At 44.8% G+C, this 22,824-nt stretch overlaps 1 long non-coding RNA gene across 1 annotated transcript in view; it reads right to left on the bottom strand.

Moving 5' to 3' along the window:
• The window catches only part of LOC125135667 (uncharacterized), a 29,247-nt gene extending 14,136 nt beyond the window's left edge, over window positions 1–15,111 (bottom strand). The window contains exon 1 of the long non-coding RNA XR_007137027.1: window positions 14,832–15,111. This is a non-coding gene — a long non-coding RNA (uncharacterized LOC125135667). The remainder of the gene's footprint in view (window positions 1–14,831) is intronic.
• Window positions 15,112–22,824: the final 7,713 nt, after the last annotated feature.

The following is a 22,824-nucleotide window of genomic DNA, read 5'->3' as shown; positions in this document are numbered from 1 at the left end:
TATAACTAAGAATTAAAAATGTATGAATAAATGTTCATACACAAATATTCATAGCAGCATTATTCATAATATCAGAAAAAGAAAAACAAAACCACCCAATTCAAAGAAACAAACAACTGATAAGTGGATAAACAAATGTGGTATATCCATACAATGGAATATTATTTGGCCCATAAAAGGAGTACAGTTACATGCTATAACATGGATGAACCTTGAAAACATTACGCTAAGTGAAAGAAACCAACTACAAAAGGCTACCTATTGTATGAGTCCATGTATATGAAATGTCCACAACAGGCCAATCCATAGAAGTAGACAGTAGATTTGTGGCTGCCAGGGGCTTGAGGGAGGCAGGAATGGGGAGTGACAGTAATGGGTATGAGATTTCTTTGCAGGGTGATAAAAAATGTTCTGGAATTAGATAGTGGCAATTGACACACAACTGTGTAATATACTAAAAACCAAAGAATTGTACACTTTAAAAGGGTGAACTTATTCAGCATAGTTTTGGAAGTCCTAGCCACAGCAATCAGAGAAGAAAAGGAATCCAAATTGGAAAAGAAGTAAAACTATCAGTGTTTGCAGATAACATGATACTATACAAAATCCTAAAGATGCTACCAGAAAACCATTAGAGCTCATCAATGAATGTGATAAAGTTTTAAGACACAAAATTAACACACAGAAATTCCCATTGTGGCGCAGTGGAAACAAATCCGACTAGGAACCTGAGGTTGCAGGTTCGATTGCTGGCCTCGCTCAGTGGGTTAAGAATCTGATGTTGCCATGATCTATGATTGTAGGTTGCAGATGTGGCTTGGATCCTGCATTACTGTGGCTGTGGTGTAGGCCAGCAGCTGTAGCTCCAATTAGACCCCTAGCCTGGGAACCTCCATATGTCATGGGTGTGGCCCTAAAATGGACAGAGAAAAAAAAATTAATACACAGAAATCTCTTGCATTCCTATACACTAACAAAATCAGACAGAGAAATCAAGAAAAAAGTCCCATTGACCACTGCATCAAAAAGAATAAAATACCTAGGAATAAACCTACCTAAAGAAGCAAAAGAAGGCAGAAAACAGTAAGATGCTGATAAAAGAAATCAAAGATGACATGACACAGACAGAAAGATATAACATGCTCTTGGATTTGGAAGAATCAATATTGTCAAAATGACGGTAATACCTAAGGCAATCTACAGAGTCAATGAAATCCTTATCAAATTACCAATGGCATTTTTCACAGATTTTCAAAGAACTAGAACAAAAAATTTTTTAAATTTACATGAAAACACAAAAGACCTGAAGATCCACAGCAATCTTGACAAAGGAAAAGAGAATTGGAAGAATCAAGCTCCCTGACCTCAGGCTATACTATGAAGCTACAGTCATCAAACAGTATGGTACTGGAACAAAAATGGATTATATATATCAGTGGATCTATCTATATAATCCACAAAAATGGATTATATAGATAGAAAGCCCAGAGATAAACCCATGCACCTATGGTCAACTAATCTATAACCAAGGAGGCAAGAATACACAATGGAGAAAAGACAGTCTCTTTAACAAGTGGTGCTGGGAAAACTGGGACAGCTACATGTAAAAGAAATAGATCAGAACATTCTTTAATACCATACACACACACAAAAAAATTCAAAATGGATTAAAGACATATATCTAAGATCAAACACTATAAAACTCCTAGAGAAAAACATAGGCAGAATACTCTTTGACGTAAATCACAGCAATAGCTTTTCTGATCCACCTCTTGGAGTAATGAAAATAAAAACAAAAACAAAAACAACAACAACAAAAAATGGGACCTGGGAGTTTGCATCGTGGCTCAGTAGAAACAAATCTGACTAGTATCTGTGAGAATGCAGGTTCAATCCCTGGCCTCACTCAGTGGGTTAAAGATCTGGCATTGCCATGAGCTGTGGTGTAGGTTGCAGACGCAGCTTGGATCCTGCATTGCTGTGGTTGTGGCACAGGCCAGCAGCTACAGCACCGATTAGACCCCTAGCTTGGGAACCTCCATGTGCCAGGGGTGCAGCCCTAAAGAAAAAAAAAAAAGACCAAAAAAAAAGGGACCTAATTAAACTTAAAAGCTTTTGCACAGCAAAGGAAACCATTAAAAAAAACTGAAAACCACCCACAGGATGGGAGAACATCTTTGCAAATGAAGTGACAACAAGGGATTAATCTCCAAAATATATAACCATCTCATGCACTTTATATATATATTAAAAAAATGGTCAGAAGATCTAAATAGACATTTCTCCAAAGAAGACAGATGGCCAAAAACACATGAAAAGATGCTCAACATCATCAATCATTAGAGAAATGCAAATCAAAACCACCATGAGGTACCACCTTACACCAGTCAGAATGGCCATCATCAAAAAGTCTACAAACAGGAGTTCCTGTTGTTGTGCAGCAGAAAGGAATCCGACTAGGAACCAGGAGGATGTGGGCTGGATCCCTAGCCTTGCTCAGTGGGTGAAGGATCCAGCCTTGCAGTGAGCTGTGGTGCAGGTCACAGACATGGCTCGCATCCTGCATTGCTACACCTGTGGCATAGGCTGGCAGCTGTTTGACCCCTATCCTGGAAACCTCCATATGCTACAGGTACAGCCCTAAAAAGCAAAAAAGCAAAAAAACAAAAAAAAAAGGCTACAAACAATACTTGCTAGGGAGGGTGTGGAGAAAATGGAACCCTATTATTACACTGTTGGTGGGAATGTAAATTGGTGCAACCACTGTGGAAAACAGTATGGTGATTCCTCAAAAAACTAAAAATAGAATTAGCATTTGATTCAGCAATCCCACTCCTGGGAATCTATCCAGAGCAAACCATGACTCGAAAAGATACATGTATTTCTTTTTGTTGTTGTTGTTGTTGTTGTTGCTATTTCTTGGGCCGCTCCCATGGCATATGGAGGTTCCCAGGCTAGGGGTTGAATTGGAGCTGTAGCCACCGGCCTACACCACAGCCACAGCAACTCGGGATCCGAGCTGCGTCTGCAACCTACACCACAGCTCACGGCAACGCCCGATCCTTAACCCACTGAGCAAGGGCAGGGACCGAACCCGCCACCTCATGGTTCCTAGTCGGATTCGTTAACCACTGCACCACGACGGGAACTCCCGATACATGTATTTCAATGCTCATTGCAGCACTACATATAATAGCCAAGACATGGAAACAACCTAAACGTCCATTGACAGAGGAGTGGATAAAGAATATGAGGTACACAATGGAATATTACTCAGCCATTAAAAGGAAAGAAATAACTGCATTTGTAGCAACATGGATGGCTCTAGAAATTATCATGCTAAGTGAAGTTAGTCAGACAATAAGGCACCAACATCATATGCTATCACTTACATGTGGAATCTAAAAAAAGGACATGATGAACTTCTTTGCAGAACAGATAACTAAAACTAAAAATGGACTTAGCATATGACCCAGCAATCCCACTCCTGGGCATCTATCCAAAGAAAACCACAATTTGAAAACATATGTGCACCCTAATGTTCATTGCAGCTCTATTTCCAAGACATGGAAGGAACATAAATTTCCATTGACAAAGGACTGGCTAAAGATAAGGGGCATATATACAACAAAATATTACTCAGTCATAAAAAAAGAATGAGAAATGCCATTTGCAGCAACATGGATGGACTTAGAGATTATAATACTAAGTAAGTCAGAGAGATAAATATCCTGTGACATCATTTACATGTGGAATTTAATAAAAATGATACAAAAGAACTTATTTATAAAACAGAAACAGGAGTTCCCTAGTGGCCTAGTGGTTAAGGATTCAGCACTGTCACTGCTGTGGTGAGGAACTTCTTCTGCATGCTGCAGGCATAGCAAAATAAATAAAATGAATAAATACATAGATAGATAGATAAATAAAATAAAACAGAAACAAACTCAGATTTCAAAAGTGAACTTATGGTTACTAAAGGGAAAACTGTGAGAGGGAGGAATAAATTAGGAGGATGGGACTGACATATACACACTACTATATAAAATAGATAGGCAACAAAGACCCATTGCATAGCACAGGGAAATCTACTCAATATTCCATAACCTATATGGGGAAAAAGAATGGATATATTTATATGTATAACTGATTCACTTCGCTGTACACCTGAAATTAATACAACATTGTAAGTCAACGATACCCCAAGAAAATTTTTAAAAAATAATAATAATCCTGGTGCTGCAGATGCTAATTCTGTTGCCCCACAGTGGGAACTTCAGTAAATGACAGGTATTTTTATTATTATTTTCTCTTAGATAGAGGAAGGAGTTCTCCGGAAGGAAATTTTGGCCTTGGATGAAAAGTGGAAAGAAGATGAGTTCCTGCTGTGGTGCAGTAGATTAAGAATCCAATTGCAGTGGCTCTGGTTGTTGTGGAGGCGTGGGTTCTATTCCTGTTTTGGCACAGTCGGTTAAAGGATCTGGTGTTGCTGCTCAGATTCAATTCCTGGCCCAGGAACTTTCATATGCCACGGGTGCAGCCATTAAAAAAAAAAAAAAGAAAGAAAGAAAGTGGAAAGAAGAGGCTCAGCTGAAATAAGGAGACAAACATATTGGAGGTTGTAGCTTAGGCTCAAGGGATACGAAGGGTCCTCTCCAGGCACAGGGAGCGGTCAGCATGGGTCCAGGGAGGGTGACGAAGAGAAACAGTATAAACACAGCCTCCCGCTGTGCCTGGTGTGTGGGTTAGAACTGGAAGACAAATGGGACAAGCTATTATCATCACGTTCTGTTGCTCCAGCTTTCCCCCTTGACTCTGTGAGCATCAGCTTCAGCCCAGACTCCCCCTGGCTGACCTGGTCATTCCACGTTCAGTAAACAGGAGCAGCAAGCCCATTAGGACCAACACTCCAGAGGGCCTGAATGTTTTCTTCTCATCAATACCTGATTCTTACAGTTGGGAAGTGCAGGGCAGTAGCCGTTTATAGAGGACTGTATGGAGGTTCCTCAGAAAACTAAACATAGAGCTATATATGACCCAGCAATCCCACTCTTGGGCATACATCCAGACAACACTGTAATTCAAAAAGAAACATGCAACCCTATGTTCACTGTAGCACTATTCACAATAGACAAGCCATTGAAACAACCTAAATGTCCATCGACAGATAAATGGATTAAGAAGCTGTGGTACATATACACAATGGAATACTACTCAGCCATAAAAAAGAACAAAACAATGACTTTTGCAGCAACACTGATGCAACTAGAGATTCTCATACAGTAAAGTCAGAAAGAGAAAGATAAATACATGGTATCACTTATATATGGAATCCAATAAATGGCACAAATGAACAGACTCATAGAGAACACACCTGTGGTTGCCAAGGGGAAGCTGGGATGGAGTGCAGGGTTAGAAGATACAAACTATTACATTTAGAATGGATAAGCAATGAGCTCATATTGTACAGTACAGGGAACTATATACCCAGTCTCTTAGGACAGAACATGATGGAAAACAGTATGAGAAAAAGAATGCATAGGCGTTCCCGTCGTGGTGCAGTGGTTAGCGAATCCGACTAGGAACCATGAGGTTGCGGGTTCAGTCCCTGCCCTTGCTCAGTGGGTTAATGATCCGGCGTTGCCATGAGCTGTGGTATAGGTTGCAGACGCGGCTCGGATCCCACGTTGCTGTGGCTGTGGTGTAGGCCGGTGGCTACAGCTCCGATTCAACCCCTAGCCTGGGAACCTCCATATGCCATGGGATCGGCCCAAGAAATAGCAAAAAAGAAAAAAAAAAAAAAAGAATGTATAAATATGTGTGACTAGGTCACTATGCTGTACAGCAGAAATGGACATGGACACAACACTGTAAATCAACTATAGTTTATTTAAAAAATTAATTAAAAAAACAAAAAACAAAATTTGATTCTTGTGGAATAACAGATGGTTTTTATTTCATTCTTTGTACCTTTTATGTACTTTTCAAATTTCCTCCAGGGACGAGGTATCTGATTAAAATGCTAGTAGGGAGAGTTCCCATCATGGCGCAGTGGTTAACAAATCCAACTAGGAACCATGAAGTTGTAGGTTCGATCACTGGCCTTGCTCAGTGGGTTAAGGATCCGGCGTTGCCATGAGCTGTGGTGTAGGTCACAGATGCACCTCGGAGCCTGGGTTGCTGTGGCTCTGGCGTAGGCCGGTGGCTACAGCTCCGATTAGACCCCTAGCCTGGGAACCTCCATATGCCATGGGAAGCAGCCCTAGAAAAGACAAAAAATAAAAATAAAATAAAATAAAATGCTAGTAGGGAAACCATAACAAGCAAGATTCCTGACTGCACTGCCCTTTGTATAGACTTTTCTTTCCCGTATCTCACGTGGCTCCATCAAGATAAGCATTTGTGAGCTGTATCAGTCAGGGTTTAGTTGGAGGAAAACAGAAACTACATCAGCTAATTTTTGAACAGGAATCAGGGCCTTACAAAGTCACTGGAAAGGTTAGAGGACTGGGTTCCAGGTGGGATTTTCAGGAATGTTCCAGAACACCACCACCAGACAGCAATATGATGGAGTCCTGGTGCTAAAAAATACACGGCTTCTCTTCACCTTGCTTTTTCCAGCAGCAGCTGAAGTCAAGGAAAGCAGCCCCCATCTCACTGGCTCCTTCCAAATCATGGCCCAGGGCGTGAGAGTTGTCAGATCTGAATTCACATCGGAAATTAGCTGCCAATTATGAAGCACAGGAAGAGACCCTTAGGGGAGGAGATTTGGATGAATGCAAATGGGGTCAACCCATCGGGATTTTAATGTTTAACAACATTTACATAAATTTAACATTTAATACATTAAATCACATTTAACTTGGCTCGGTACTCGAGCTAAACAATTGATGATTCCCTCCTTTTTTTTGCCTGGGTAAAATCTGTACTTGCATTGTGAAATGGCTTTTTCCCATCCATGGAGTCTAAATTTACCCCTGAAGCCCCATCTGTGACACAAGCCCTTGAAACCTGGAAAGGTGGTTTCCCTTGAGCATTGCTCATATCTGGCTGTGAGCACTTTGCATTTGGCTGATGTTGATGTGAATAATTGCTTTCTCTACAGGAGATGAGAAACTCCTGTGCGTTATAGGCAGCAAGAACTTCCTGGTATTCTCTTAGGCATAATGAGCACTTCCTGGAGGAAACAATATAACTTGAGAAGCTGTATTTTTTTTTTTTTCCAATTAAAGAACCAGCTGCTCAAGAACAAAATCGGAGGCCAAGAAGCATTTAAGAAGATGCTCAGCTTCATTAATAACTGAATAAGGCGAGTTCCTGTTGTGGCTCAGTGGGTTAAGAATCCGACTAGTATCCATGAGGATGCAGGTTCGATCCCTGGCCCTGCTCAGTGGGTTAAGGATCTAGTGTTGCCACAAGCTGTGGCATAAGTTGCAGATGCAGCTCAGATCCCACGATGCTGTGGCTGTGGTGTAGTCCAGCGGCTGGAGTTCCGATTCGGCCCTTAGCCTGGGACCTTCCATATGCTGCAGGTGTGGCCCTAAAAAACAAAATGAAACAAAAAACTGAATAAAGGTGAATTAAAACCAGGTGATCATCTGACAGACAACAATGAACAGACTCAGAGGTGTCATGAGTGGACGCAGCTGCCACACTCACAGACCAGAGCTGGAGGTGTGAAGTCTTTTCAATTACTCAAGGAATTTTACTACATTTATAGTTGTACAATGATCATCACAACCCCATTTTACAGCATTTCCATCCCAAACCCCCAGCTCATCCTCCTACCCCCCCCCAACCTGTCTCATCTGGAAACCATAAGTTTTTCAAAGAGGGGCAGTCTTGGAAAGGAATTCGGTTGGGTCTACAAAAGATTTAAATGTCTCCCTAGTGACCCAATTCTTCTATTTCTAAGAATATACCTTTCAGAAATGTTCTCGCATACCACAGAAATATATTTAAAGAAATACCCTCTGGAGTTCCCGTCGTGACGCACTGGTTAACGAATCCGACTAGGAACCACGAGGTTACAGGTTCGAACCCTGGCCTTGTTCAGAGGCTTAAGGATGTGGTGTTGCCGTGAGCTGTGGTGTAGGTTGCAGACATTGCTGTGGCTCTGCTGTAGGCCGGCAGCTACAGCTCCGATTAGACCCCTAGCCTGGGAACCTCCATATGCTGCAGAAGCAGCCCTAGAAATGGCAAGAAGACCAAAAAAAAAAAAAAAAAAGTACCCTCCTAAGCACTGGGTTACAACCACAAACACCTGCTAAAATTCAGGTGACCAGCAATGAGGTTTGGATAAATACAACGGAATACCATGCAGCTAATGTAAAGAAGATCCGTACTTAGTGCCATGGAATGGAAATGTGGGCACTCCTGCAGATGCAGGGCTGGGAGGTCTCTCAGCTGTTTGTTAAGCGGTGATGCGATCCTTGTCTATGAATATCTGGAACCAGTAAAACCAAGAATCTGAGAACATGGCATAGTAAGGCTTAGGTCTCTTTGTTCTATAAGATAATTTATATAACCTGCACCAAGGAATTAGACTTAAAGCATGGGATATTCTCTAGGCTTCATGTCTTCCGTTAAGTCAGTGCCTCAGTGCCTCAAGGGAGATAGAAAAAGTTGAACTTAGATGTCTTAACTGTCAACCATCTTGGGTTTAAAATAGGCATGGGGGTTGCCTTGGGGAGGAAGGCAGTGACCTAGCTGTGGACAAGCTGATTTGGGCCCACCTCCCTCACCCCTGCTGCCTAGGTTGATGTGGGAATCCGGAGTCCAGGCTGGGAATTCCACTCCAACTTTCCAAAGTTTCAAGGAGAAAGGTCACCCACAGAAAGCGGAGGAGCCCGTGTAGGTAAAATGCAATTTTCTTCATGTCACCATGTGTGGGAAACACAGGGATGTTGCTGAACACCCCTCCTGAGTACTGGCTGTCTCTTGGGGGTCTGAACCCTTTCACACACTATGTTAGAAAAAGAAACGATCTCGGGCTTGGAAGGGAGAAGGGAGTCTTCCCTGCTTTTTGGCCAAAAACTCCCTTAAGACAATGTTTACTATGGAACCATCACAAGAACATTAAAAAAAGAAAAAGTGAGATATGGAACAGTGTATGTTGAATGCTCCCATCTGTGAAGAAAATAATAATAATAAACAATGAAGCTACACTATTTTCTATTAAAAGTATCCCAGGAGAGCATATTCAAAACAGTGGCTCTCTCCCACATGTGCGGGTATAACCAGGCGCCTGGCATTTTAAGTCATAGCCAGACATGTATATTGTAGCAGTGCAACAGCTCTGCTTCCAGCAAAGCTAGCCCCACAGGCTTGCCTGCCTGTCAACAAGGCAATACCTTTGATAAGATAAGACCTTCCAAGTCTGCCCGAACAGCTCACGTTCAGGCTCCCTAGTGAGAGGGGAGTGATCTTACTTATCAACTGAGGGCACAGTCACCTGCTAATGCAAAGGTCCACCTCTTCCCTGAAACACGGCTCCTTCCAGGTTGAGTCCTAATGCCTGAAATTCCACCATCTGATCATGCTCCTCTGGGGAATTTCAGGATGGTCAAAAGAGCCCAGCCCTCAGGTTTCACCTTGTGGGCAACCTTTACAGGTGGAAACCTGGTTCTACCCTGGACTCCAGTGGAAAGTCAGCACTAAGAATGAAAGTCATGGAGTTCCCGTCGTGGCGCAGTGGTTAACGAATCCGACTAGGAACCATGAGGTTTCGGGTTCAGTCCCTGCCCTTGCTCAGTGGGTTAACGATCCGGCGTTGCCTTGAGCTGTGGTGTAGGTTGCAGATGCGGCTCGGATCCCGCATTGCTGTGGCTCTGGCGTAGGCCGGTGGCTACAGCTCCGATTCAACCCCTAGCCTGGGAACCTCCATATATGCCGCGGGAGCGGCCCAAGAAATAGCAACAACAACAAAGACAAAAGACAGAAAAAAAAAAAAGAATGAAAGTCATGAAGGGCAGAAAGAGTTGTGACTAACACTTTAGGGATCAACCTTGGCTTCAATTTCCTCGATATTGGCTTCACATTTTTAATCTCAAGATGAATTATTTTCTCTTTTACTCACTTATTTTTTAGGGCCCATGAAGGAAACACTTTTTTCCCCGTCTTTTTACAGCTGCACCTGTGGCATATGGAAGTTCCTGGGCTAGTTGCCAGGGTTGTATCAGAGCTGTAGCTGGGATCTACACCACAGCCACAGCAATGCCAGATCCAAGCCACATCTGCCACCTACACTGCAGCTTGCAGCAATGCTGGATCCTTAACCCACTGAGTGAGGCCAGGGATCGAACCTGCATCCTTACAGAGACAATGTCTGGTCCTTAACCCCCTGAGCCACAAAGGAACTCCAAGGGAACACTTTGAAAGTGACAGGATGGTACTGTCATCTGCCTGACAAGCATGCGTTCTGCTGGACAATCAGGCAATCAGAGCGTGTGCTCTTGAGTGATTCCTCCGGCAGGAAGGGGAATATCCCAGTAGCTGACTCGGAGGAGATGGGCAACTGAATCATGAGCCTGGATGGCCTAGCTGGTGGGAGTTCTGGGACCTGGAGACCCAGACTGCTGAATGGCTGTGTGTGAAAGAGTATGTATCAGTTCCTTGTAGCTACCGTGACAAACTGCCACAAGTTTAGGGGCTTAAAACAACAGAAATGTTTTCTTCAAAGGAGGCCAGAGGTCCAAAGTCGAGGTTTCAAAAGGGTTGGCTCCCTCGGGAAGCTCTACGGAGAACCCATTCCACACTTTTCTCCTAGATTCTAGTTGTAATCCCAGGCTTTCCTTGGTTTGTAGATGCTTCATGCCAATCTCTGCTCCATCTTTACATGGTCTTCTTCCCTCTGTGTGTCTCTGTGAATCTCAAATCTCCTTCTGCCTCTCTTATAAAAACATCTGTCATCAGATTTAGGGCCCACTCTAAATCCAGGATGATCTCATCTTGAGATCCTTAATTTTATCCACAATGACTTTTTCTAAATAAGGTCACATTCACAGGTTCCAGGAGTTAGAACCTGAACATACCCTTTGAGGGGTCACTGCTCAACTCACTACAGAGAGGGGGCCCAGTGGGACCAAGGACAGTGGCTGCTCCTGTTGCCCTAGGAGCTACTACAGCTATTGGTATCATGTTGCAAATCTCTCTGTGCCTAAAATTTTGCATAATTTCCTATCTGAAAAAGAGGTCCCAGCTCCTGGAGACTAAATTGCATCCTTTCCAACCAGTTCAGACCTGGCACCAGGAGGAGTGTAATGAAGTTCATTTGCAGAGGAAGCTGGGAGGCTGAATGGAAGGAGAAATAGATGGGCATCTGGGGCAGGCGGCCTCCTTGAATCCCCTCTCCTCTCTGCTTGTCATCACCCCCAGGCCTTGGGCCAGTGGGGACCTCCCACCTCCCCAACCTTCCCAGATGGGGAGATTTGATTTGGGTTTGTTCAGTGGCTGAAAAGCCAGACCACCGTTTGGCATTCTCTTTGAGAGGGAGGTCATGACAGAGAGGACCTGGGCCACGGCCAGTGTTTCTCCATGAAATGAAACCCAGGAGGACATGTTTGAGGCCCCACGTGGACAGGAAGGAAGGTTTCTGGGAGGCCCAGCAACCTGGGAACTGTCACCAGGGAAGATACTCCATGAATCCTCCCTTGCAACCCCCTTTGTGAAAGGGGAGAGCCATTTCTATCATTTGCCTGGTGGGGCCAAGCCAGGGAAATGCTTTAACCAATTCTGGAGTATGTAAATAACACACACTTCCTAGATAACAGTTGGAACATGAGGCAAAGAATAAAAAATAAAACCACCTATAATTCCATTTCAAAGGAAAGTCATTTAAAATATTTAGGTGGCTGTATTTCTATTTTAAAGAACACACACATGCAGCAGAGGAAATCATTAACGAAATGAAAAAGCAACCTACTGAAGGGGAGAAAATATTTGTAAACTACATACCCAATAAGGGATTGATATCCAAAATATACAACCAACTCCATACCAAAAAACAAACAACCCAACTGAAAAATGGGCAAAGATGGAGTTCCCATCACGGAACAGCAGAAATGAATCTGACTAGGAACCATGAGGTTGCGGGTTCAATCCCTGGCCTCACTCAGTGGGTTAAGGATCTGGTGTTGCCATAAGCTGTGGCGTAGGTCAAAGACATGGCTCAGATCCTGAGTTGCTGTGGCTATGGTGTAGGCTGGCAGCTGTAGCTTCCAATTGGACCCCTAGCCTGGGTACCTCCGTATGCCGCAGGTGCAGCCCTAAAAAGCAATATATGTACATACACGCACACACACAAAGAACTCGAAAGGCCATTTTTCCAAAGACATAGGTGGTCAATATGTACATATAGAGGTGCTAAACATGACTAATCATTAGGAAAATATAAATCAAAACTATAATGAGATTATCACCTCACACCATTAGGATATCTATGATAAAAACAAAAACAAAAAAACAAGAGATAACAAATGCTGGTGAGGATACCGAGCAAAGAAATCCTCATGCACTGTTGGTGGGAATGTCAAACGATGCAGCCACTATGAACAACAGCATGGCGTATGGCGTTCCTCAAGGAAGTAAATACAGAATTACCAGTGATCCTGCAATCTCACTTCTGGGTATATATCCAAAGGAAACAAAACCATTATCTCAAAAAGATACACGCTATGTTATGACAGACCTTTGCTAATAAGAAAACTACAGACTGCCAGTGAAAACAGAGATCAAGCTTTCATTGTCAGAGCTACTAGAGGGCATTATTTAGCAATATAGTAGCCTTGAAAGATAATTAACCTCACAGTTCCACAGAGTTAAAAAGCATGCAAACACAATACTGAAAAAAAAAAAATCTAAGGCACCTAAAGAGACAGGACAATCAAATGTAATGTGGTATTCTGAAATGAAACAGAAAAAAAGTAAAACTACAGAAATCTGAATAAACTACAGACTTTAGTTAATAATGTATCGAAATTGGTTCATTCATTGTAACAAATGTACCATTCTAATGTAAGATGTTAATAGTAGGGGAAATAGAGTGGGTGTACATGGGAATCCTCTGCATGATCTTAATTTTTCTGTAAATCTAAACTTGCTCCAAAAAAATCAAGTATACTTTTAAAAAAAAAAAAAACTAAGATGGCTTCAGGAATTACGGTGGAAAGGAGGGGAGTTAATAAAGACTTACATTAAGAAATGAGAAGTCATAAAACTATGTAATGTGAATTAGACTATAAATTACAAGATTAACATTCAGATATCAGCTGCATTTCTATATATTAACAATGAAATCTTAGAAAAGGAATATATAAAAACAATACCCTTTAAAATCACACCCCCAAAAATAAAATACCTAGGAATAAACCTGACCAAGGAGGTAAAAGATTTATAAGCTGAGAACTATAAAACATTAATCAAGGAAATTAAGGAGGGTTCAAAGACATGGAAAGCTATTCCATGCTCCTGGACTGGAAGAATTAATATCATTAAAACGGCTATACTATCCAAAGATTTAATGTGATCCCTATCAAACTGCCCATAACATTTTTCACAGAATTAGAACAAATAATCCAAAAATTTATATGGAACCATAACAAATCCAGAATTGCTAAAGCAATCCTCAGGAAGCAAAAAACAAAACAAAACAAAAAAAACAAAAAAAACACATCAAAAAACAACCAAAAAAAACCCCCAAAACCAAAACAAAACAAAAAAACAAAAACAAGACAAAACAAAACAAAAAGCAAGAGGCATAACTCTCCCAGACTTCCGACAATAATACAAAGCTACAGTAATCAAGACAGTATGGTACTGGTACAAAAACAGACACATGGATCAACGGAACTGAATAGAGAGCCCAGATATAAACCCAGACACCTATGGCCAATTAATCTTTGACAAAGGAGGCAAGAATATAAAATGGGAAAAAAGACAGTCTCCTCAGCAAGTAGTGCTGGGAAAACTGGGCAGCTGCATATAAATTAATGGAACTAGAATACACCCTCACGCTATGTACAAAAATAAACCACAAATGGCTTGAAGCCTTAAATATGAGACATGACACCATGAAACTCCTCAAGAGAACATAGGCAAACATTCTCTGACATCAACTCTACAAATGTTTTCTTAGGTCTCCCAAAGCAATAGAAATAAACACAAAAATAAACAATGAGACCTAAGCAAACTTAACAAGCTTTTGCACAGCAAAGGAAACCATAAAAAAAAAAAAAAACGAAAAGACAACTCATGGTGTGGGAGAAGGGCTTAATCTTCAGAATATACAAACAACTCAAATAACTTAACAAAAAAACAACCCAATTGAAAAATGGGCAGAAGACCTTAACATTTTTCCAAAGAAGACATACAGATGGCCAGCAGGCACATGAAAAAACACTCAACATCGCTAATTATTAGAGAAATACAAGTCGAAACGACAAAGAGGTACCACCTCACACGAATCAGATGGTCGTCATCAAAAAGTCTACAAACAGTAAATGCTGCGGCGGTGGGGGGGGTGGACTTCCCAGGGAGGCGGACGCTCAGAGCGCTGGGAGCGGGAAGAGGACTGGGAACAAGGGTGGGGCTCAGGGAAGCGGGCGGGGGTTGCCGAGGCTACGGGACCCTGGGCGGGCTGGGGACTGCAGAGGGCCCCGCGGCTGGGAAAGGAGCGGGCAGAGTCAAGACCGAAAGGTCAAAGTCCCACCGACGGAGCCGACGACACGAAACCAGCAGCTAAGAGGGGTGGGCGAACGCAGCCACGGGCCCTGGCGGAGACAGAGCGCGGACGCGCGCCCGCAGGGAGCCTCCGCGGACCAGCTGGCACTCACCGCTCTGCTTTCCCACGAACGCCCGCAGGAATTTCTTCAGCTTCCCGACGTCTCGGCCTGCGGACGGGACGGAACAGGGGGAGCGCCGCCGCCTCAGCCCGGCGGGCTTCGTCCCCGCCGCGGCTCCAGACGGCTGGGGGAGGGGCTGCAGGAAGGGCGGGCGCCCAGCCCCCACCGCCCCTGCGGGGCTCGGCGGCTCAGCGCGCCTTAGGGCGGGCTCCTTCCCGCAGATGGGCTGCCCTCGGGACCGAGCCCCGAGCAAGGCTTGCGGCTGGCGAGGGAACGGGTGCGACGAGGGCGGGGGGGGGGGGCTCCCCAGGCTTGAGCGGCTCACTTCCCAACGCGCGGCCCGGAGATTGGGGTGAGGGCTGCGGCCCGAGCGCGGACGCGCCTGGGAACCGCGGTGGCACTTCGGATCAACCTGCTGCGTGCTCCGCCTCTGGAGCGCTGCGGTCGAGCCTCCCTCATTATTTTATTCATTCAAACTTAGTTATACTTCGTCAAAACTTAGTTATCTACCTATTGTTTTGGTTTTTTTGGTTGGTTGTTTTTTTGTGGGGTTTTTTTTTGGAGGGGTTGTCCCCGCCGCATGCAGAATTTCCCGAGCCAGGGATTGAACCCGCTCCACAGGTGTAACCAGAGTCACAGCAGTGATCCTACAACGCTCGTCCTTAACCCACTGAGCCGCAAGGGAACTCCCGTTTTAGTTTTTTTTAAAGTGTAATTATTGTTACACGTAGTGCTTTAAAGCATATGGAAAATATTTTATACCACAGTATAAAGTGTAGGTCGAAACTGATCGGATTTCCAGCCAATTTCTCCAACAACTTTTGCTGCATTTATCCTCTCTTCTTATTGATTTGTGAGCTTTCTTTCTCAATAAATTCATATGTTATTCAGAATGGTTTCAGAGTTATCTATTTTCTTTTCCCTATTGATTTGCCCATTAATTCTTTTTTTTTTTTTTTGTCTTTTCTAGAGCCGCACCTGTGGCATATGGAGGTTCCCAGGCTAGGGGTCTAATCAGAGCTACAGCTGCCAGTCTACACCACAGCCACAGCAAAGCCAGATCCTCAACCCACTGAGCAAGACCAGGGATCTAACCCGCAACCGTATGGTTTCTAGTTGGATTCGTTAACCACCGAGCCATGAAAGGAACTCCTGCCCATTAATTCTTGTTGATATAGTCCCTGGTGGTACAGAGGGTTATGGATCTGGTGTCACTGCTGTGGCTTGGGTCATTGCTGTGATGTGGACTTTATTCCTGGTCTGGGAATTTCTGCATGTCCCAGGTGTAGCCAAACAAATTTTTTTTTTCCAAAAAATATTGTTTCAATCTCCCTCTTTCTCTTCCTCTGTCATCTTCCCTTGTGATACTTTGTTGGGAACTATCTGCATCAGAGTCTCTTTTATGGCCGTGTGACCTGTACAGTTGCACAGGTTCTGCACTCAGAAGGACCTGCCATTAGTTTCATGCTCTGCTGTCTTTGTCCTGAAATTCTTAACACTTTTTAAACAAGGGGTCTTTTGTTTGCATTTGGCACTGGGCTTTACACATGTAGACACCCTGGTCACAGGCAGCTATGAGTGTCTCTCACAGAACCCACCTAATGCTTGGTCCTTGATGGGCACTGAGGACAGGGCTTGGTTGCCCCACTGTCTGTTTAGAGAAGGTGCCAAGTGCCCATGATGGCCCCGGGGTGCTTTTCCCTTCAGCAAGAATTTGGGATTGTACTTATCTGCAGATGGAATTACTAAGTCAGAGGGTAGATTCACACCTAGTGCCATGTGTGGCTCTCTGCCCCTTTGCTTCCATCTGCCTTTAAAAAAAATTGCAGTAAAATATATATAACTTCATGTTTTTTAAGGCAGATAGAAGCACAGGGCAGAGCACTATGCGCAATAGCCATAACATGGAAACAACCTAAATGTCCATCATCAGAAGAATGGATAAAGAAGAATGTGGTACATAATACAATGGAATATTAGCCATTAAACGAATGAAATAATGCCATTTACAGCATCGTGAATGGACATAGAAATTATCACACTAACAAAGACAAATATCATGAGATCACAAATATCATGTGATCACAAGTATGTGGAATCTAATAAAAATAATACAAAGGAACTTAACTAAACAGGAACAAACTCAAAGATTTCAAAACTGAACTTATGGTTACCAAAGGGGAAACATTGGGCAGGGGGGCAGGGGAGGGCTAAATAAGGATGGTTGGATCGACATATACACGCTATTATATATAAACAGATAGTTACAAGGACCTGCTGTACAGCACAGGGAAATCTACTCAGTACCGTGTAATAACCTATATAGGAAAAGAATCTGAAAAGGAATGGATATATGAATATGTATAACTGATTTATGTTGCTGTACACATGAAACTAACACAACTTTGTAAGTCACCTTTACGCCAATAAAGTTAAAAATATATACAAACGTAAAATTGACCATCTCAACCATTTTAAAGTCTATAGCCCAGCAGTATTAAGAACATTCACACTGTTGTGCAACCATCTCCCCCATCCCCCTGGAGAACTTCTTCATCTTCCCAAACTGACCCCTTGTACCCCTGAAACAATAACTCCCCATTGCCTTCCACCTGTTTTAGTAAATTTTTTCCTGTCTCTCTTCCCAACTACATTGTGAGCTCCATGCAGGCCACGTGGTTTTTACTCCCCTCTGAATAAGGAGACACATTCATGATGCACGTGGGGCCTGGAGGACATAGTTAAGAAAACAGAGCCTAGGAGTCCCCTTGTGGTGCAGCAGGTTAAGGATCTGGCATTGTCACTGCTCACTGTAGCACAGGAACCTCCATGTGCTGTGGGTGTGACCCCAAAAAAAGAAAACAGTTTTGTTAAATAAAAGTATGGAATATAATTTAACCCTGGTTTGAAGACTGGGCTAGTTCTTGGGCTAAAAATTCTCTAAATTCAGCGTTGAGCCAGTCAGTACCCAACACAGTGCTAGATCCAAAGCCTGTTTGCTGACAATGACTAAAGCATTAACTCTGCTCCCAATAATAAAATATTGACTCTTTATTAAGCACTTACTAGGAGTGAGGCACTCAGTCTACATAAACGGCTTAGAAAAGTACCAGATGCAACATTTTTTTTTTTCTTTTCTTTGTTTTGTTTTGTTCTTTGCTTTTTAGGGCCGTACCAACGGCATATTGGAAGTTCCCAGGCTAGGAATTGAGTCGGAGCTACAGCTGCCAGCCTACACCACAGCCACAGCAACGCCAGACCTGAGCCACATCTGCAAATTACACCACATCTCACGGCAACGCTGGATCCTTAACCCACTGAACGAGTCCAGGGATCAAACCCCCAACCTCATGGTTCCTAGTCAGATTCATTTCCGCTGCACCATGATGGGAATTCCCATGTATAAATTATCTTTAAAAAAAAAAAATCAGGCACTGCAGAAAGTGAAAATTTGAATTTTTAAGACTTCTTAGACTGTGCTGTCAATATCATGGTGAGGAGTTCCTGTTGTGGCGCAGAGGAAATGAATCTGACTAGGAACCATGAGGTTGTGGGTTCGATCCCTGGCCTTGCTCAGCAGGTTAAGGATCCAGCGTTGCCGTGAGCTGTGGTATAAGTCAAAGGTGCCACTGCTGTGGCTGTGGTGTAGGCTGGCAGCTGTAGCTCCCATTCGACCCCTAGCCTGGAACCTCCATATGCCACTGGTGAGGCCCTAAAAGGCCAACCCCTCCCGCCCCCCACGTTTTCCATAAGAGCTTCTTGTTTTCTATCCCATAGATTGGACTTCCTCCACCCAGGACTAAGGTCATTTTATGAGCCTGGGTTTCTTGCTGGGCTTTGGGTGTAATAAGGAAGTTGTCAAGCGAAACTGTTTTTTCCAGGGTGGCTGAGGTAAGCCTCCTCTTGCTGGAGGTGCGGGAAGCTTGCTGGGATAGGGCATCGGGGCTGTAGGGCAGTCCCTGGATTGGCTGGGCATGAGGTCACTCCTGGGAGATAGGGTTTATATGCCTCTGACCAAAGTGTCTTCTGAGACAGTCTGGAAACTGTCAGCATCTTCTCCCTGGGAGCTGGGCCCACTACCCTTCACTGGATACAACTTCCAGCAGAGAGAAAGAGAGAGAGAGAGAGTGGTGCCTGGACGTTCTGGGGACAACCTGAGGCAGAGCCCCCCTTCCCCCATCAGGAGGTCCCAGCCCAAGGCGCCCTGGGACAGGAAGCTTTCCTGGTCTGAGGTTGGTTGAATGGTACACTTTTCTTATAAGCCTGCAGGTGTGGGTTGGTATCTTGGGAGCCTGAAAGGAGGATAGACCCTGAGTGCAGTCCGAGTGTTGCTTCTAGCTTGCTGGGCTTCTTGTCATCTCTAGAAAGACAGAAAGTTTGATGATGTGCTCTCAACCAGGTGTCATGCAAACAGCTCTGAAATGACTTTGACTTGCAAGCTCTGAACTCAAGTCCCTGCCCTGCTGCATATTAGCTCAATGATTCTGAGCAAGGGACCTCACTTCCCTGAGCCTCAGTTTCCTCATCTGTAGAATGGGGCCGTGTTACATACCTCTCCTGCTCATTTCCCTATTGGATGTTGTGGAGGTCAAGTTAGAGACTTTATGTGAAGGTACATAGCAAAGGGAAACGTCCCGTAAGTGGAGATGTTGTTATTATTCCCTATGGCTGGGTTAAGGTTCCATCATTTTAGGGTGCTTGGTGGCTTGTTCAAGAACAGGGGGATCTTATGAAAAGAGTTCTGGTGGCCTGCGGCTCTGACAGGGATTGAGGGGGGTTATAACGCTGCATGGTCTGTAGACTTGGGTGGAGGACAGGACAGGGTGAGAATAGGGTGGGGGCGCCTGCGGAACATAAGCTCTAGTGTTGGAGGGAGGGGAGCTATCGTCTGTTTTCGGAATCCTCTAGCTTCGTGAGCAATGAGCCCCCCTGCAAGTCAGCCCCAGGGCTCTATCAATGTGCCTAAAGTTTGCTTTGGGGGGCTTTTGAAAGATCCTCAAAAGATGCAAATCCCCAACCTTTTGGAAAATGGGTACCAGGTGATGTGTTTGAGGGGGATGATAAGGATCCAGCAGATGATCCAAGTCTAGCTCTTTACATTGAACTTGGGCAGTGTAAGTTCAGCTCAGGTGGAGTTGACACCCCAGGGGCCCCATGTGATATGAGGCTTCATGCAAAATTCCACTGGACTCTGCCATGGTGGGGCTGTGGCTGGAACTCTCCCTCCCAGCCTGGCCTCACATTTTGAAGTGGACAGGGACCAGCCAGGGAGTACCCCGGAATGGGTGCCCAGGCAAGGGATGGGTTCAGAAGCAACATGATTTGAGGAACCACCTAGAGACCTGGGCCATCGGGGGTGGGCTGGAACAGAGAGGACTCGGGGGCTGAGGTGACCTCTCCTCAGGGCGTGAGGGACTGCCAACGGCCAAGTCAGCTTGGTCTGAGGAGGACGGTCCTTAATTCCTGCTGGTCACAGTGGAATGATCTGAATGAAGGGTGGTGAGCCCCCACTGCAGGAAGGGTTCCGACAGGGGTTGTGAATCTGCCTGTGGGGAGTGTGGCACAAGGGGGTCCTACCCCACAGGAGGCGGGCTGCATACTTCTCATCCCTTTCAACCCTAGGAACCTGCTAGGGGCCCCACAAAGGAGAAGGAATACCTGAGTTGTTCCCACATAACACCAGGGAGGTGGGCGCAGGAGCAGCACGGGTCTAGTGTTGAATGAAGACGTGACCACCTTGTCTCCCACGCGAGTCCTGCCAGTGGAGCTTGGGGTGTCCCCCAGGCATGTGGGATGGGAGCCAAGGAGCTCAGCTGGAGGGCTTTGAACTTGAACGGGCACACAGCCTTGGGGCTCCATGGGGTCACCTGTGCCTATGAGAAGTATAGGTGAGCTCAGGGTGCAGCCCTTGACCACGGACTGGCTTCCAGCCAAGAGGCCTGTGAGTCCCGCCCTGTGTTTACAGTCTTTGCCTCTGAGACACAGATGTCGATACCTGGGCACACGTGAATGTGTGACTCCAAGTGTACAGGTCACAGCAGGCATGTGCGTGGATGTGGTTATCCTTTCTCTGGTACTTGGAGGAAGATGTGGAGGACAGACGGCAAACAGATACTCAGATAATCACCCCCTATACGCTTGGGGCAGGACATTCCAGAGTTTATGAGTCCTTGTAGGTTTATGGTATTTGTGCCTGTGGGTCACACGAGTGTCTTGGTCTGTTTGGGCTGCAATCACAAACTACTGTAGATTGAGTGGCTTAGAAAGAGTTCTGGAGGCTAGAAGTCCAGACTCAGATTCCATGTCTGGTGAGGGCTTCCTGAAGGGATCAGGTCTCTCTTGTCCTCACGTGGTGGAAGGGACAAAGGAGCACTGTGGGGCCTCTTTTATTTGTTTTTTGGCCATGCCCATGACATGTGGAAGTTCCTGGGCTAGCAGTCAAATCCGTGCCACAGCAGTGACCTGAGCCGCTGCAGTGCCAATGCTGGATCCTTAACCCTGCTGTACCACAAGAGCTCTCTGCCAAGGGCACTAACCCCTTTCAGGAGGGCGCTGCTCTCATGACTTCATCACCCCAGAGGCCCCATCCCAACACCATCACACTGGGGATTAGGTTTCAACATATGAATTTGAGAGGGACTCAGACATTCAGGCCATAGCAGCCAGTGTCTGTGGGTGTGACTCTGAGTCCACACACACTCTGCCTCAGAGGGGCCAGCTATCTGTTGAATTTCTATTGTGTGAGGTTCAAGAGTGGAACAGGGGAGTGGCTGAATTCCTCTAGGAAATGGTGCCAGAGCAGTTACAGGGTAAGGGGATAGGTGTATGGATGAGATCAGTGTATCACTTAGAAAATAAACCCCAAAGGGCAGCAACTCAAGGTCAGCTCTGTGCACTTTCTCTGGTGTTTTGTTGTTTTTAAACACGTCACTGGCACACATCATGTCTTACCAGAAGTCCTGTGATCTGCAGATCACTGGGGTATTTTCTGAGCATACGTGGACTTTGCTCCGAAATCCAGTTTCTGCCGAGGCCATCACCAGGTTTACGAGAGCAGCCCGGCCTCCACGCAATGAGCCTGCTACTGTGTCAGGGTCACTGCCCGTCAGCGCATCCCAGACTGGGTGGGAATCCCCGACAGCCAGGCAGGACTTGGGTGAAGTCTCTTGCGCAAGGACTTTTGTGCAAAGCAAGGGCATAAAACAAGAGAAAAGCAGAAAAAGAAAGTCTTGTTTTGACAGATTCTGGTTAGGCAGCAGTTATAATCAGGAAGTCTGGAAAGATTTAATTTCAGCACACAAATTCCATGCACGCATGTATATGTATGGTGTGTGTGGGGGGGAGGTGATATCAAAACACAATCTTCTCAGGACTTAGAGGCTTTATTTCTTAATTTTTTTTTTTTTTTTTTTTTTTTTTTTAGTGCTGCACCCGCCACATATGGACGTTCCCAGGCTAGGGATCTAATCAGAGCTACAGCTGCCAACCTATGCCACAGCCATGGCAACGCTAGATCTGAGCCGTGTCTGCGACCTCCACCACAGCTCACAGCAATGCCAGATCCTTAACCCCACCGAATGAAGCCAGGGATCGAACCTGCAACCTCATGGTTCCTAGTCAGATTCGTTCCTGCTACGCCATGATGGGAACACCTAAAATTTTTATTTATTTATTTATTTTGCATTTTTAGGGCCATGCCTGCAGCATATGGAAGTTCCCAGGTGAGGGGTCAAATCAGAGCTATATAGCTGCCGGCCTATGCCACAGCCACAGCAACAGCAGATCGGAGCCGTGTCTGCAACCTACACCACAGCTCATGGCAACACCAGATCCTTAACCCACTGAACAAGGCCAGGGATCAAACCCTCATCCTCCTGGTTACTTGGGTCACTGATGTGGTGTGAGTTTGATTCCTGGCCAGGAAACTTCCACATGCTGAGAGTGTGGCCAAATAAAAAAATAAATAAAACAAAACAACAACAAC

This window comes from Phacochoerus africanus, chromosome 9 (assembly GCF_016906955.1).
Source record: "Phacochoerus africanus isolate WHEZ1 chromosome 9, ROS_Pafr_v1, whole genome shotgun sequence".
In the NCBI taxonomy this organism is placed as follows: Eukaryota; Metazoa; Chordata; class Mammalia; order Artiodactyla; family Suidae; genus Phacochoerus; species Phacochoerus africanus.
The sequence above is the reverse complement of the archived record's forward strand: the minus strand, read 5'-3'. Positions and strand labels throughout refer to the sequence as shown.